Source organism: Mercenaria mercenaria, chromosome 16, assembly GCF_021730395.1.
Source record: "Mercenaria mercenaria strain notata chromosome 16, MADL_Memer_1, whole genome shotgun sequence".
NCBI lineage: Eukaryota > Metazoa > Mollusca > Bivalvia > Venerida > Veneridae > Mercenaria > Mercenaria mercenaria.
This window is the reverse complement of record NC_069376.1, coordinates 46,933,917-46,946,606: the sequence shown is the minus strand read 5'-3', so window position 1 is coordinate 46,946,606 and position 12,690 is coordinate 46,933,917. Positions and strand designations below refer to the sequence as shown.

At 34.3% G+C, this 12,690-nt stretch overlaps 1 long non-coding RNA gene across 6 annotated transcripts in view; it reads right to left on the bottom strand.

Moving 5' to 3' along the window:
- Positions 1 to 3,110: 3,110 nt before the first annotated feature.
- LOC123532773 (uncharacterized) overlaps positions 3,111 to 12,690 on the bottom strand; it is a 39,460-nt gene continuing 29,880 nt past the window's right edge. For 5 of the 6 annotated variants that reach the window (XR_008367859.1, XR_008367858.1, XR_008367860.1 and 2 more), the window contains 2 exons: positions 10,461 to 10,596; positions 3,111 to 7,114 (listed from right to left, as the gene is read on the bottom strand). This is a non-coding gene — a long non-coding RNA (uncharacterized LOC123532773). The remainder of the gene's footprint in view (positions 7,115 to 10,460; positions 10,597 to 12,690) is intronic. The other variant, XR_008367863.1, reaches the window with a different exon arrangement.

The window sequence follows — 12,690 nt, the reverse complement described above, 5'->3', positions numbered from 1 at the left end:
GGATGCCCAGGTTGGTCTGGATCCATGCTGGTCGCAAACCCACTATGTTGGTTTTCTCATGGCACGGCTAAATTATAATGACCTTTAGAATTTCATACTGTTTGTAGATTTTTGGCTTCAGGTACTGGAGATAATTGTAACGGGAATTAAAGGAACAAATAACTCACTTTTCTAACCCTAAAAACTTTTGAGCACAAATGCTTAAAGGCTCATAATGTCTTTGTTTAAAATGTGGTCTGATTGAATTCTTGTTTCAAAATATGTTTAAAAACATTTGTTTGGGTGTTATTATTGTCACAGATTTCTTGCATTCCAAAAAAATGCTGAACTTCGTTTTTTCATAGTTGCAGCACAAAGCCTTTAAATGACCTTTAATCAGTCTCACCTAGTACTCTATCTGGAGATTCACTGTTGTGTTGTCATTGTTCCAGCCCTGTTCAAACATTTTCAGTCTCAGCTGAGTTGAGTTGGAATTTTAATACAGTTTTACTAAACTCTGTTAATTCCAAATGAGACTACCATCATACAAAAGTCACTTGAAAATATTATTACTCAAATCGATTAACATCTGTTAGATATAAATGACAAATAAAATTCGTTACAAACTCAGCTGAGACGAAAATTTGTGAACAGGCAGGATTAACAACTGTCATAAATAATAAAATGTACATAGCAATCCATATTCTGCAGTGTTAGTGTCGTACACATTGAAGAACATGAACGCTGCTTTCACATTGAAGAACATGAACGCTGCTTTCACATAGATGCTGCTAGTTCCTTACAATAATTATTGTTGTTATGGTTTTTTAACGTTTTCATTGGTATCTTTCCATGTAAGGCAAATCTTTTGTGCATGCAACATGAAAGGCTTGATGTTTGATGTATAGAATGTGATAGAAGAGGTCAGTACTGTTATCTGGAGGTGAAATAATTGAAAAATCATTGGCGTTAAATGAGCAGATTTCTCTGATAGAGTCATTGTGGCAGCTTGTTGATTCTTGGCAGCTGGAAGTCTTTCCCATGTGAGTTGATCAAAATCTGTTCCTGCATCTTCATAGACTGTTTATAGAAGATTTAAAGTCATCTAGGATTTCCACAATATCACCATACTTATCCGCAATGTTGGGCATTGTGCTCCCTGCTACAAGTAGACACCGTCGTTTATATGACTGAAAAATTGTTGAAAAAGACGTTCAACCCGAACACACACACACACACACTCATTTTTGGCAAAGTTGTGAAAATGAATGTATTCTCCCATCAAAGTTATAAAATGCTGTATAGATATTGTGATACAGTGATTTTTTTAACATTGCATGACAGTATTGTGTGTATTCATTTTCATTTTGAAATATTTTTAACCAGAAGTCATAATACATGTATACATATAAATACGGGACAGTTAACACACACTCAAATTCGCCTAAGAAACCAAATATTGTATGTGGTCTCTAAAAACTATGTGAATAATATCTTTTATTGGCTACTTCCTGGACAAACTTCATCTGAGCTCATTCATACCTGAGACTAGCCAATTTTTCCTGCTCATTTTCATTTGTGATGGAATTGTTAATAGGTAATGTGTTCAGTTCACACCAAGGGTTTCTGTGAAGATGGATGATTAAAGATGAAGTCCGGGACTAGTGCTGCTGAACCAAACCAGAGTTCCATGTGGTCAACTTTTTCAGAGCTTTACCTTGCATGAGATACACTCACTTGGAAATTAACCCTTACCCTGCTAAATTTCTAAAATGGACTGGATCATCGTTCAATTTGGACAATACCATTTTTTATTCAAAGGGCTGTTCTATGAAAATTTACTGACTTAATAGCGAACAGTGCATACACGGATCATCTTGGTCTGTACTGGTCGCAAAGGCAGAATCACTTGCCGCAGGCTAAGGGTTAATATTAACACCCACCAAATGGAAAGACTTCCCAGCTTTCAATTAATCATTTAACTCCAAGTTGAAGTGACTGGATATATTTTCTATTGTGTACAACATCCCAAACTGAACTAAGGTAATTCCTGATGGCTGTAATCTATTATAAACTGGAAAAATTATGGAAATGTCTTAGTCATCCAATGGACGACGACAGTTTTTGGCTTGATTGAAACAAACTTTGTGGAGGTCCACTAGACTGCTATATACCAAATATCTGAGCTCTGAGCCCTTTAATTTTTTCTTATAAACAAGCGACTTCTGGGCGGGGCCAAAATTTACTCCTCCCCTCCACCCCCAGAGGACTTGGTAGAGGACCAGTTTATACTGCTGCATACCAAATAAGGCCTTGTAGTAAAGAAGATATTTTAATAAATCCTGTTGTGATAGCAACAATAGTCCTAAATTGAGTAAGATCCTTTGAAAAACTTTGGTAGGGGAGCATCCAAGTAACATCATAATTTCCATCACATGGTTTCAGAGCAGAATGATGTTGTGGATGGACAGATAACATGCAACCGACAGGCAATGTGTGATCTCAATAGCTCACCCCTAGCATTTCTTGCTTGGTGAGCCAGAAAATGAGACGATAAATCAAACAACTATGAAGAAAATAACAGTTTATCTGTTTACTTTTCAAAGAGATTGTTATATAGGAACATGCCTCAAGATGAAAATTTAAATTTCAATTTTAAAAGCAGCAACTGGCATTAGATATGTTAACCCTTACCCTGCTCAATTTCTATAATGAACTTGTCCATCTTTCAATTTGGACAGTACCATTAACTGTAAAAAGGAGTGCTTACCAAAAAGATACTGACTGAATGGCGAGCAGTGCAGATCTTGATCAGACTGCACAGATGTGCAGGCTGATCATGATCTACACTGCTCGCAAAGGCAGAATCAACTGTGTCCAGCATGATAAGGTTAAATAGACTGCTCCAGTCCTATGTTTTTCTTCTTTACATTATTATAAGTTTTTTATTAAGAGGACTTACTCAGCAGTTTCTACATGATATTTTATTGCCCTGCTCCGAACATAGTTCAGCCATCAACAAATGTATTCAAATTTTAAAAGTTTGCATTATTTATATAAAAATACCATGCGCAGAGCCAGGCTAGGGTAAACTATAAACCATATTGTTCGTAATATTTTAGGTTGTATTATATAAAATATAGCTAAATTCCTTTTATTTTGCATGTATTCAATAGCATGACTGGAGTTTTTAGTATAATGTTGACTAAATGTGTGTTTTATATATATATAAATTATACATACGAAAAGGACAAAAAGTTTCTAATTTTTTTATAATTTTTTTTTATTGCAATTTACTAACTATTAATAAGATTTTCTAAATTTCAATAAATCTGACAGAAATCTAGAGACAGCAGCTTTAACCTTTAGCCTGCTAAATCTCTAAAATGGACCGGTCCATCATTAAATTTGGGCAGTACCATTTATTATTCAAAGGGGTGCTCACTGAAAATTTACTAACTAACACATCTGTGCAGGCTGATCTTGGTCTGCACTAATCGCAAAGGCAGAATCACTTGCTACCTGCAGGCTGAAGGTCAAGAGATTCTTATTAACTGAAATGGTTTTGAATGTTTTCTTATATAGAAATAATTTTAAAACCAGACATATATTTTAATCTTTTCAATTAAAGTAACATTTACTGCCAAATAACAGTGTGAAGACAAAAATCATTGTTTGCAATGTATTTACTGAAATATTATCAGATCATTTACTTTATTTAACTTTAATTGCAGTCAAAAGAATTACAACAGTGAAAAATTGGATGTTGCAAGCATCAAAAAGTATGATTGGGTAGAGTTAAATGTTTTGTGCCCTGCTGATGATTACTAAAATGCCTCACTAAGTTAAATTTTTCTGTTTGGAGCGGTCTTCGTTATATCAGAAGTTTTTTTAAAACTGTACTTTCAAACTGTCTTGATTTCAGAGTAAAATTTAAATTTACTGTTAATACACTATCTGCTTTAACCCTTACCCTGCTAAATTTCTATAATGAACATGTCCATCTTCCAATTTTGACAGTACAATTAACTGTTAAAAGGGGTGCTTACCCAAGATACTGAATGAATAGTGAACACTGCAGATCATGACCAGACTGCACGGATGTCCAGGCTGATAATGATCTACACAGGTCACAAAAGGCAGAACCAATCGTGTCCAGCATGGTAAGGGTTAAAGTGAAAACTAAACGGCCATAAAAGTAATAATTTCAGCTATTCATTAAAGTTAAAGAGTTTTACAGAGAAATGAGTAGTGTAAAAACAACTTGAAACAGGAAGTACCATCTGGAATAGGAAATACAACAGTAAATCCAAGCAGGAAGTACAAACTGAAACAAGAAAGCTTTCTAGCAAAACAAAGATGACTAAAAGAAACACATGCTAATTTATAATGCACTTTGGATATGTGGTCATACTATGTGACTGCTAAAGTACTAAATGTTTAAGCATCAAATGGGGCATCATTAACTGTATAAATTGTTGTTTAAAGTAACAAGGGTTGAGAAAACACAACTCTAAATATGTATGACTATCTTTGCAATGTATCTAAATGTATGTGCAGGATCCAAAGTTGTTCCCAAAATACAGATTGTATCTACATGTTTTTTTTATGACTCTCGACTATTTCTTGAAAATGTTGAAAGTTATAAATGTAGTGTAAGCTCTGGCACATCAAAATAAAACTAGATTTGTGTCTTATAATAGGGTGTCTATATGACACAGGTGCCCCCCCCCCCCCCACTCCTGTCACTGTACATGGTTTTATGACTAAAGGTTACATTTTTTTTAAGCTGTTTGCAACAAAAACCTTTAGGAACTTTATGTGTATTTTTCACTTGGTGAAGGACCATAACTCTGGCCTAGCTGAGTAAAATCCCAAAGAGAACACCCGGAGCAAAATTTCATAGGCTATAAAACAATACTCTAATGTTTAATGACTCTAGATCAAATAAATTTTGACATACATGCTGAATAAAACTTTTATTTTTTGACTAAGTCAAGGGCCATAACTCTGGTCTTGCAAAGTGAAAAAAAAACACAAAAAAAACTCAGGTGCACAAAATTACATGATGGATAATACATGTACTCTTACATGATTTCATGACTTTATGCGAATTTTGTAGATATATGCAACATTAAGTCAAGGGCCATAACTCTAGTCTGACTGTGTGAGATCCAAATTAAAACCCCTGGTCCCATCTCACACTGAATAACAATCATGTGAGGTTTGATGACTGGGTCAAATACTTTTAGAGATATGAATGACACAAATTTGGACAGACGGACAAGGTGACGACTACGCCCCCACCCCTTCAGGAAGCATTAAAACCTTGTAGTAAATTCAGCAAATTTTTGGAGTGCTGTCCAGTATTTAAGACTCCTACTGTCTTTAATACAAGTGCTATCAGTAAGAAAGCACGTTTGACCTTTCTCAGTGCTTGACTCTGAATTAGTGCTATGCCAGTAAAAACTTTATAGAAATTTAACCGAAACATTCTATGTTAAAAAGGGGCATAACTCTGTCAAAATTCAAATCAGAGTTATGAGGATTGTTTCTCCTGATGTAGACTTTGATAGCATATAACTATTTTAAGTTTAAAGTCACAAGCTTTGATAGTAACAGAGACATTTGACTTTATCAAATAATTCTAAGTTAAAAAGGGGCATAACTTTGTCAAAATTGAACAAAATTAAAGGATTGTTTCTCCTTTAATAGTAAATAAGTGTTTTAAGTTTCAAGTCAAAAGCTTTGATAGTAACAGAGATATTTAACTTTATCAAAAACTTTAACCAAACAATTCTAAGTTAAAAAGGGGCATAACTCTGTCAAAATTCAAATCAGAGTTATGAGGATTGATTCTCCTGGTGTAGACTTTGATAGTAAATAACTACTTAAGTTTCAAGTCAATAGCTTTGAAAGTAGCAGACATATTTGACTTTATCATAAACTTTAACCAACTGCGACACCAACGCTGAGGCAAGACTGCAATAGCTCTCTTTTTGCTTCGAAAATTTAAGCTAAAAATAAGTGTTAACAGTCTACCTTTTAATGATAATTTCAATAAATGTTTTAACTCATATGTTGATTTTCCAATCAATGTTTTGACTTCTGTATGTTTTCGGTACAATAAAATAAATGTTACATTTCTAAGAGGTTGATATGAAAAATGTTCACCTCGAGATATATGAATATCAACTGAGGCATCTTAACCTTTAGCTTGCTGGCAGCAAGTGATTCTGCCTTTGCGACCAGTGCAGACCAAGATCAGCCTGCACATCCTTGCAGTCAGTAAATTTTCAGTGAACACCCCTTCAAATGATAAATGGTACTGCTCAAATTGAATGATGAACCAGTCAATTACAGAAATTTAGCAAGCTAAAGGTTAAAGAACTACCTAGTGTCTGTACATCAAGATAGACAGTTCAAACCTTAAATCACAACATTAACAGTATGTTGAATAATCAGTCTATTTGATTTTGCTCCTAAGAAGCATATACTGGAGAAATTGCTTTTAAATGTCAGTTGAATAGTTTAAATGGAACATTCCATATCTGCCTTTTGGTAAAAAGAAATTATTTTAGCAAGTGGCCCTACACAAAGACACCAAGTTCTTTTGATGTGTCTTCCTATGCTTACACAGTTTTATCAGCTGACAAACTTCAAAAATATTTGCTTATTTTATTACACAGATAATGTCACTTTTATAATCTGGAGAATATATCAAGTTTGCTGTCCATGATAAATTATATGCAACAAACATCAACTTTCTAGAGTGCTCCTATGTACCAAAATTTGCTTTGACATTAATTTTCAATTTCTGTTTCAGTTCATAATTTGTTAAAATGTTTCCCAGATAATGAGAATTTCCCTATAAACTCCTCAATAACATCTCTGCTGAAATTGTGAAAGACTCCAGTCCAAAGTCAGGTGAATTAGGAATACCAAACGCCATGTTTGATTTAAAAGTTGCATAGTCCTTTAATATCCATGGTACACGTGTTGGTTTTCGGAAAGACTTCCTGGTCATGTAAGAAACTTAACATAGGTTCTGGATCAAATCCTAAGGGAGGGACTTTATTGGCTCCTATGGCAAACACTTATATATCTTCCAGTATGATCCGACTTCCACGTTCCTCTGAAATGGTAAACAACAAAAATGTTACACTAGTGCAGACTTTCTATTATATTATGTTCAACTTTATATTTCTATTATATTATATATTGATCATTATTGTTTGATTGTTTTAAACTGTCAAATTTGCATAATTACATGATAGATTTAGCTATAATTTAGGAAAACAAGAGCTCTGCCAAGGGGGGGCAATATACGCCTAAGGGTTACATCAGAGGATAGGAGCAAAATTTAAAGAACTTGACTGTTAGAGCCCAAAGGACAGGAACAACAAATGGAAGAAATTCAAAAAAAAAATTGAAGTCCACAAAAAAATATTCTAAGTCCACAAAAAAATCCTTACCAGGTACAGGTATGTCAAAATACACCTAAAAATTGGAGGTACCATCCATCTTGTACCACAGAAAAGTGGTCTCGGTTTTTCCCTACAACCAATAATAAAAAGTTTTCAAAATAAGCTATTTACAGTAAAATAAAACGGAAGTAATTAAAACAAGAGCACCGCCTTGCGGGTGCTGACGCTCATCTGATTTTTTTGTATAATAGAAATATTGTCCTACCCATGATTTTCTAAGTCTAAAAAGGGCAAAAAGCAGGTTAGAGTTATGTTTCTTGATGTACAGTGTCCACTTATGATTGTGAAAAACTGTTGCAAGTTTTAAAGCAATAGCTTTGATAGTTTATGAGAAAAGTTGCCTTAAACATAATACTCAACCAAGAAAATGATTTTCTAAGTCCAAAAGGGGCAATAATTATTGCAAAAAGCAGGATGGAGTTATGTTGCTTGCTATACAGGGTCAGCTTATGATGGTGAACAAGTGTTGCAAGTTTCAAAGCAATAGCTTTGATAGTTTAAGAGAAAAAGTTGACCTAAACATAAAACTTAACCAAGAAATCTGATATTTTCTAAGTCCAAAAGGGGCCATAAATCTTGCAAAAAGCAGGATGGAGTTATGTTTCTTGCTGTACAGGGTCAGCTTATGATGGTGAACAAGTGTTGCAAGTTTTAAAGCAATAGCTTTGATAGTTTAGGATAAAAGCTGACCTAAACATAAAACTTAACCAAGAAAACTGATTTTCTAAGTCCAAAAGGGGCAATAATTCTTGCAAAAAGCAAGATGGAGTTATGTTTCTTGATGTACAGGGTCTGCTTATGATGGTGAACAAGTATTCCAAGTTTCAAAGCAATAGCTTTGATAGTTTAGGAGAAAAGTTGACCTAAACATAAAACTTAACCAAGAAATCTGATATTTTCTAAGTACAAAAGGGGCCATAAATCTTGCAAAAAGCAAGATGGAGTTATGTTTCTTGCTATACAGGGTCAGCTTATGATGGTGAACAAGTCTTCCAAGTTTCAAAGCAATAGCTTTGATAGGAGAAAAGCTGACCTAAACATAAAACTTAACCAGGCAACGCCGACGCCGACGCCGACAACCGCTCAAGTGATGACAATAACTCATCATTTTTTTTCAAAAAATCAGATGAGCTAAAAAAACAACTAGAGATGCTTTTGAGAAAAGCGCATGTCTCCCATAACTGCAACATTGAAAAATGTCTAGTTTCTCTCAATGGCTTTGATGAATGGACACCATTGAAAAATGTCTAGTTTCTCTCGATGGCTGTGATGAATGGATCCAATCAGTAATTCAAGGGCCATAATTCAAAAGTGCGGACAAGCTTGAAAAATGTCCAGTTTCTCTCGATGGCTGCGATGAGTGGATCCAATCAGTAATTCAAGGGCCATAATTCAAAAGTGCCTGGGCGGATTTGGCTAGTTATCGAACTTGGCAGAGGTCTCATGGTCAAACACATTTTGTTCAAGTTTGGTGAAGATCAGATGAGAAATGTTCGACTTAGAGTGCAGACAAGCTTTGTGACAGACACATACACACATGGACTGGAGTAAATCAATGTCTCCCACACCACTGTGTGATGGGAGACATAATTTATGTAAGTGCACAAACAAGAGCTGTCACTATTTCGATGCTTGATAGTGAAACTGGAGTGTTTAATAACGTGGATGTAATATTGGATAATAGCTTGAGTTTGTGTCAAAAGTATTAAATAATAAGAGAGATAAGGATCAAATGTATCAAAAAAGTAAATATTAAGTTTAATTTTTAGCAAAAAGGGGGGCATAATTCATGAAATACTGATGCAACAGTGATGAATCTTGTGTCATGTTGAATCAAATCCATTTGTAATAACTTCAGATATAGAGAAACTGCATCAAAATTAACCTTTAATTCTAAGTAAAATGTGCATAATTCATGAAAAAAGGTGCAAGAGTTATGGCCCTTGTGTCATATGATGTAACTGATGATGTTAAACAACTATTTTAAGTTTGAATCAAATTCATTTAGTAATAACAGGGAGTGATAGTGCACCAAAACATGAACCTGAAATTCTACGTAAAAAGGGGGAATAATGCATGAAATACTGGTGCAAGAGTTATGGCCCTTGTGTGAAATGATGTGAGTGATGATGTTGAACAACTGTTTTAAGTTTGAATCAAATCCACTCAGTAAAGATTGAGATAAAGTGAAAGTGCACTAAAACTTTAAACCTGAAATTCTTAGTAAAAAGGGGGGATAATTTATGAATTATTGGTGCCACAGTTATGGACCTTTTGCCATATGATGTGGGTGATGATAAGGAACAACTAGTTTAAGTCTGAAGTAAATCCATCAAGTAATAACAAAGATAAAGAGAAAGTGCATCAAAACTTTCACCAAAGTGCGGATGCGGAAGGACGCCGACGCCAGGTCGAGTAGGACAGCTCTCTATACTTTGTACAGTCAAGCTAAAAATGGATCTGCCAAATAAAAGCAAGAGCACTGCAATGCAGAACAATATACACAAAGCAAAGTCATATATGACCTTTAACCCCTAAGTGTGACCTTGACCTTGAAGAAAGTTATCCGAAACATGCGCTCTGCATGTCGACTCGGTGTGGTGAATATCTGTGCCAAGTTTCTTTGAAATCCTTCAAGCAGTTCAAGAGTTACAGACTGGACACGAAACAAAGTGATATGACCTTGACCTTGAAGTGAGACATCCAAAACATGCACTCTGCACGTCGTCTCGGTGTGGTGAACATTTGTATCAAGTTTCCTTGAAATCCTTCAAGGGGTTAAAGAGTAACAGAGCAGACACGAAATTGCTAACAGACAGACGGACACCGGAGGGTATAAAATAATTCGGGCGTATAAAAAGCACACTTGGTAGAACGAGTTAATCATTACTATTTTCTAGTGTTTTGAATATGTTGAAGCTCTTAACTGCCTTAATCTTGCAATAAATAGATGAATAAATTGTCATTGCTCAATACTCGGTAAATAAATCTTACTCCCACAAGGTGTCCATTTCCCTTTGTTATGCTTGAATACACCCAACAGCCCTGTCATCATTATTAATTGTCCGTCATCAACATCATCGCAATCATCATCATCATCACCATGCATTACAGAGATAGAAAACTTACACTGTGGAGAATCAAGTTACATGGACAATGTTAATAATTTTCAATAAGTATACACCTAATACAAATATTTCATCTTAAACACAGTTATCATAAATTAGTAGTATATTCTTACCCAAAAGTTAAAACTACTGCCGGAGTTCCGAAGGAGGAAAGAGTATGGAGTGTATCTCAGGATTAGGGCTCTTTTACAGTTCAAAAGTGATTTTATATTAAAAGCAGATAAAGCAGCTGTCTAAATAGAGAATATATGCGTGATCAGAACTATTTTCATTGTTGCACATGAACTTGTATTATTTTAGCCATAAAGGGAGGTAATAAAAAAAGAATGCTTTCAATAATAGTTACTGCTATAATATTGAAACAGGGAAACCCATTACAAATATGATGAAACCGTTTTTGAAAACAGGATTCATTAAAACATTTAACATATTTTAGGTTCGCATGACTTCCTAAACCTACAACAAAAGGATAAATAAATTATAATATGCATACATCTTGCATTGAAATTAGCAGTAACAACTATTATATATTCTGCATTTTCTTTACATTCTGTCTTCTTAAATACTAGTAACAAGGTATTAGTATGCAAAATAAGCTGTTGCATACAGGGATAGGGATACTGTTTTCATGTTCTTAGTCTTTTAAATACTTTGTCTGGTTAACTGTCTCCACACCGTTAGTTGTAATTGCACAAAATTAACATACTTACATTACAAAATTTTTCAAATGGAGATTTTTCTGTCTATCTGTATGTATAGATTTTAATACAAATGGAAATATTTTTTTTTAATCTTTAGCCTGCTGGCAGCAAGTGATTCTGCCTTTGCGACCAGTTTGCTCTTCAGTCAGTAAGTTTTTAGCGAACACCCCTTTGATAAACAAGTGGTACTGCCCAAATTGAATGATGGACCAATCCATTTTATAAATTTAGCAAGGTTAAGACTGTAGAAATGAATGCCTAAGAGATTCATGTACGACTAACCCAAATACTCGCTGGTTTGAGACAGTTAACTAACAGTATCAAAACTCTCTTTACCTGTGAGCATTAAATAGGAAAGTGTCTAAGATACCAAAATTAAACACACTCGAAATGTCCATTATCAAAATGTCAATTTTGTGCCATTTCGGTAGGAAAGCATGCTCTGCTTGTCAACTTCAACTTTGAACATCTTACGCTCTAGGAATTTCTCAAATTAGTTTTATAAGCATTGTAAAGGTTTCACGATGGCCACTCGTACCAGATGGTTTGCCAGTGACTAACAAATTTAATCACCTTCATGTATAAGTACTACGGGGTATTGTACGGTAAAATCTATTTTAATGCCAGTGAGTTTTGTTTTGTTCTGTAAAGTGCAGCCAATAGAAGTATGGAAAGTAAAATCTAATTTACAAGACTACTATCTTATATATTTTACCTAACGTAAATCTTGACAATTAGGATTTCTAAAAATATATGGACTTGTGAAATGAAAGTTGGAAAATGCTTCTTTCCACCATGAAATCATAAATAACAAAATCAGATTGAATTTCGACATTTTCTTCCTGTGAACTCATTTTATTTATGTTAAATTAGCTGAATGCCGTGAACGTCATTCTTAAATATTTATCTTGTATTAAGTAGGTGTACGTTGTATATGTAATAAATGTATCTTATCTATTAATATCAACTTAAAAATTAAGTATTTATACTGCCAATTCAAAAACACCCTATTTATCTATATTCATCTATATTTTAAGTGTTTGGAAGAGTTAGTAATACATGTACATAGCAATACTGTTTTTCTTTAATAGGCACTTTAGAAAATAAATTTTCTCAAACTTTCGGGTATTTGATATTGAATTTGGTCAGTTTTATTGTGAAAATGCTTCCAGATTGGACCCTGTATTTAACCCCAAGACAATTACTATATAACAGACCAGAAACTGCAGGATTGGTTGCTCAGTAGCAACTGTCAGAATTGCCCTTAAATTAGTTCTTAAATATAGTGATGGGTCCTTTGTATCCGAATGGTAGACTTCAGACTTCTGAAATTCATGTGGTCTGTTTTATTCAAGTTGAATATTTTTAGTCTTCACCATTGAAGAATTGACTGGT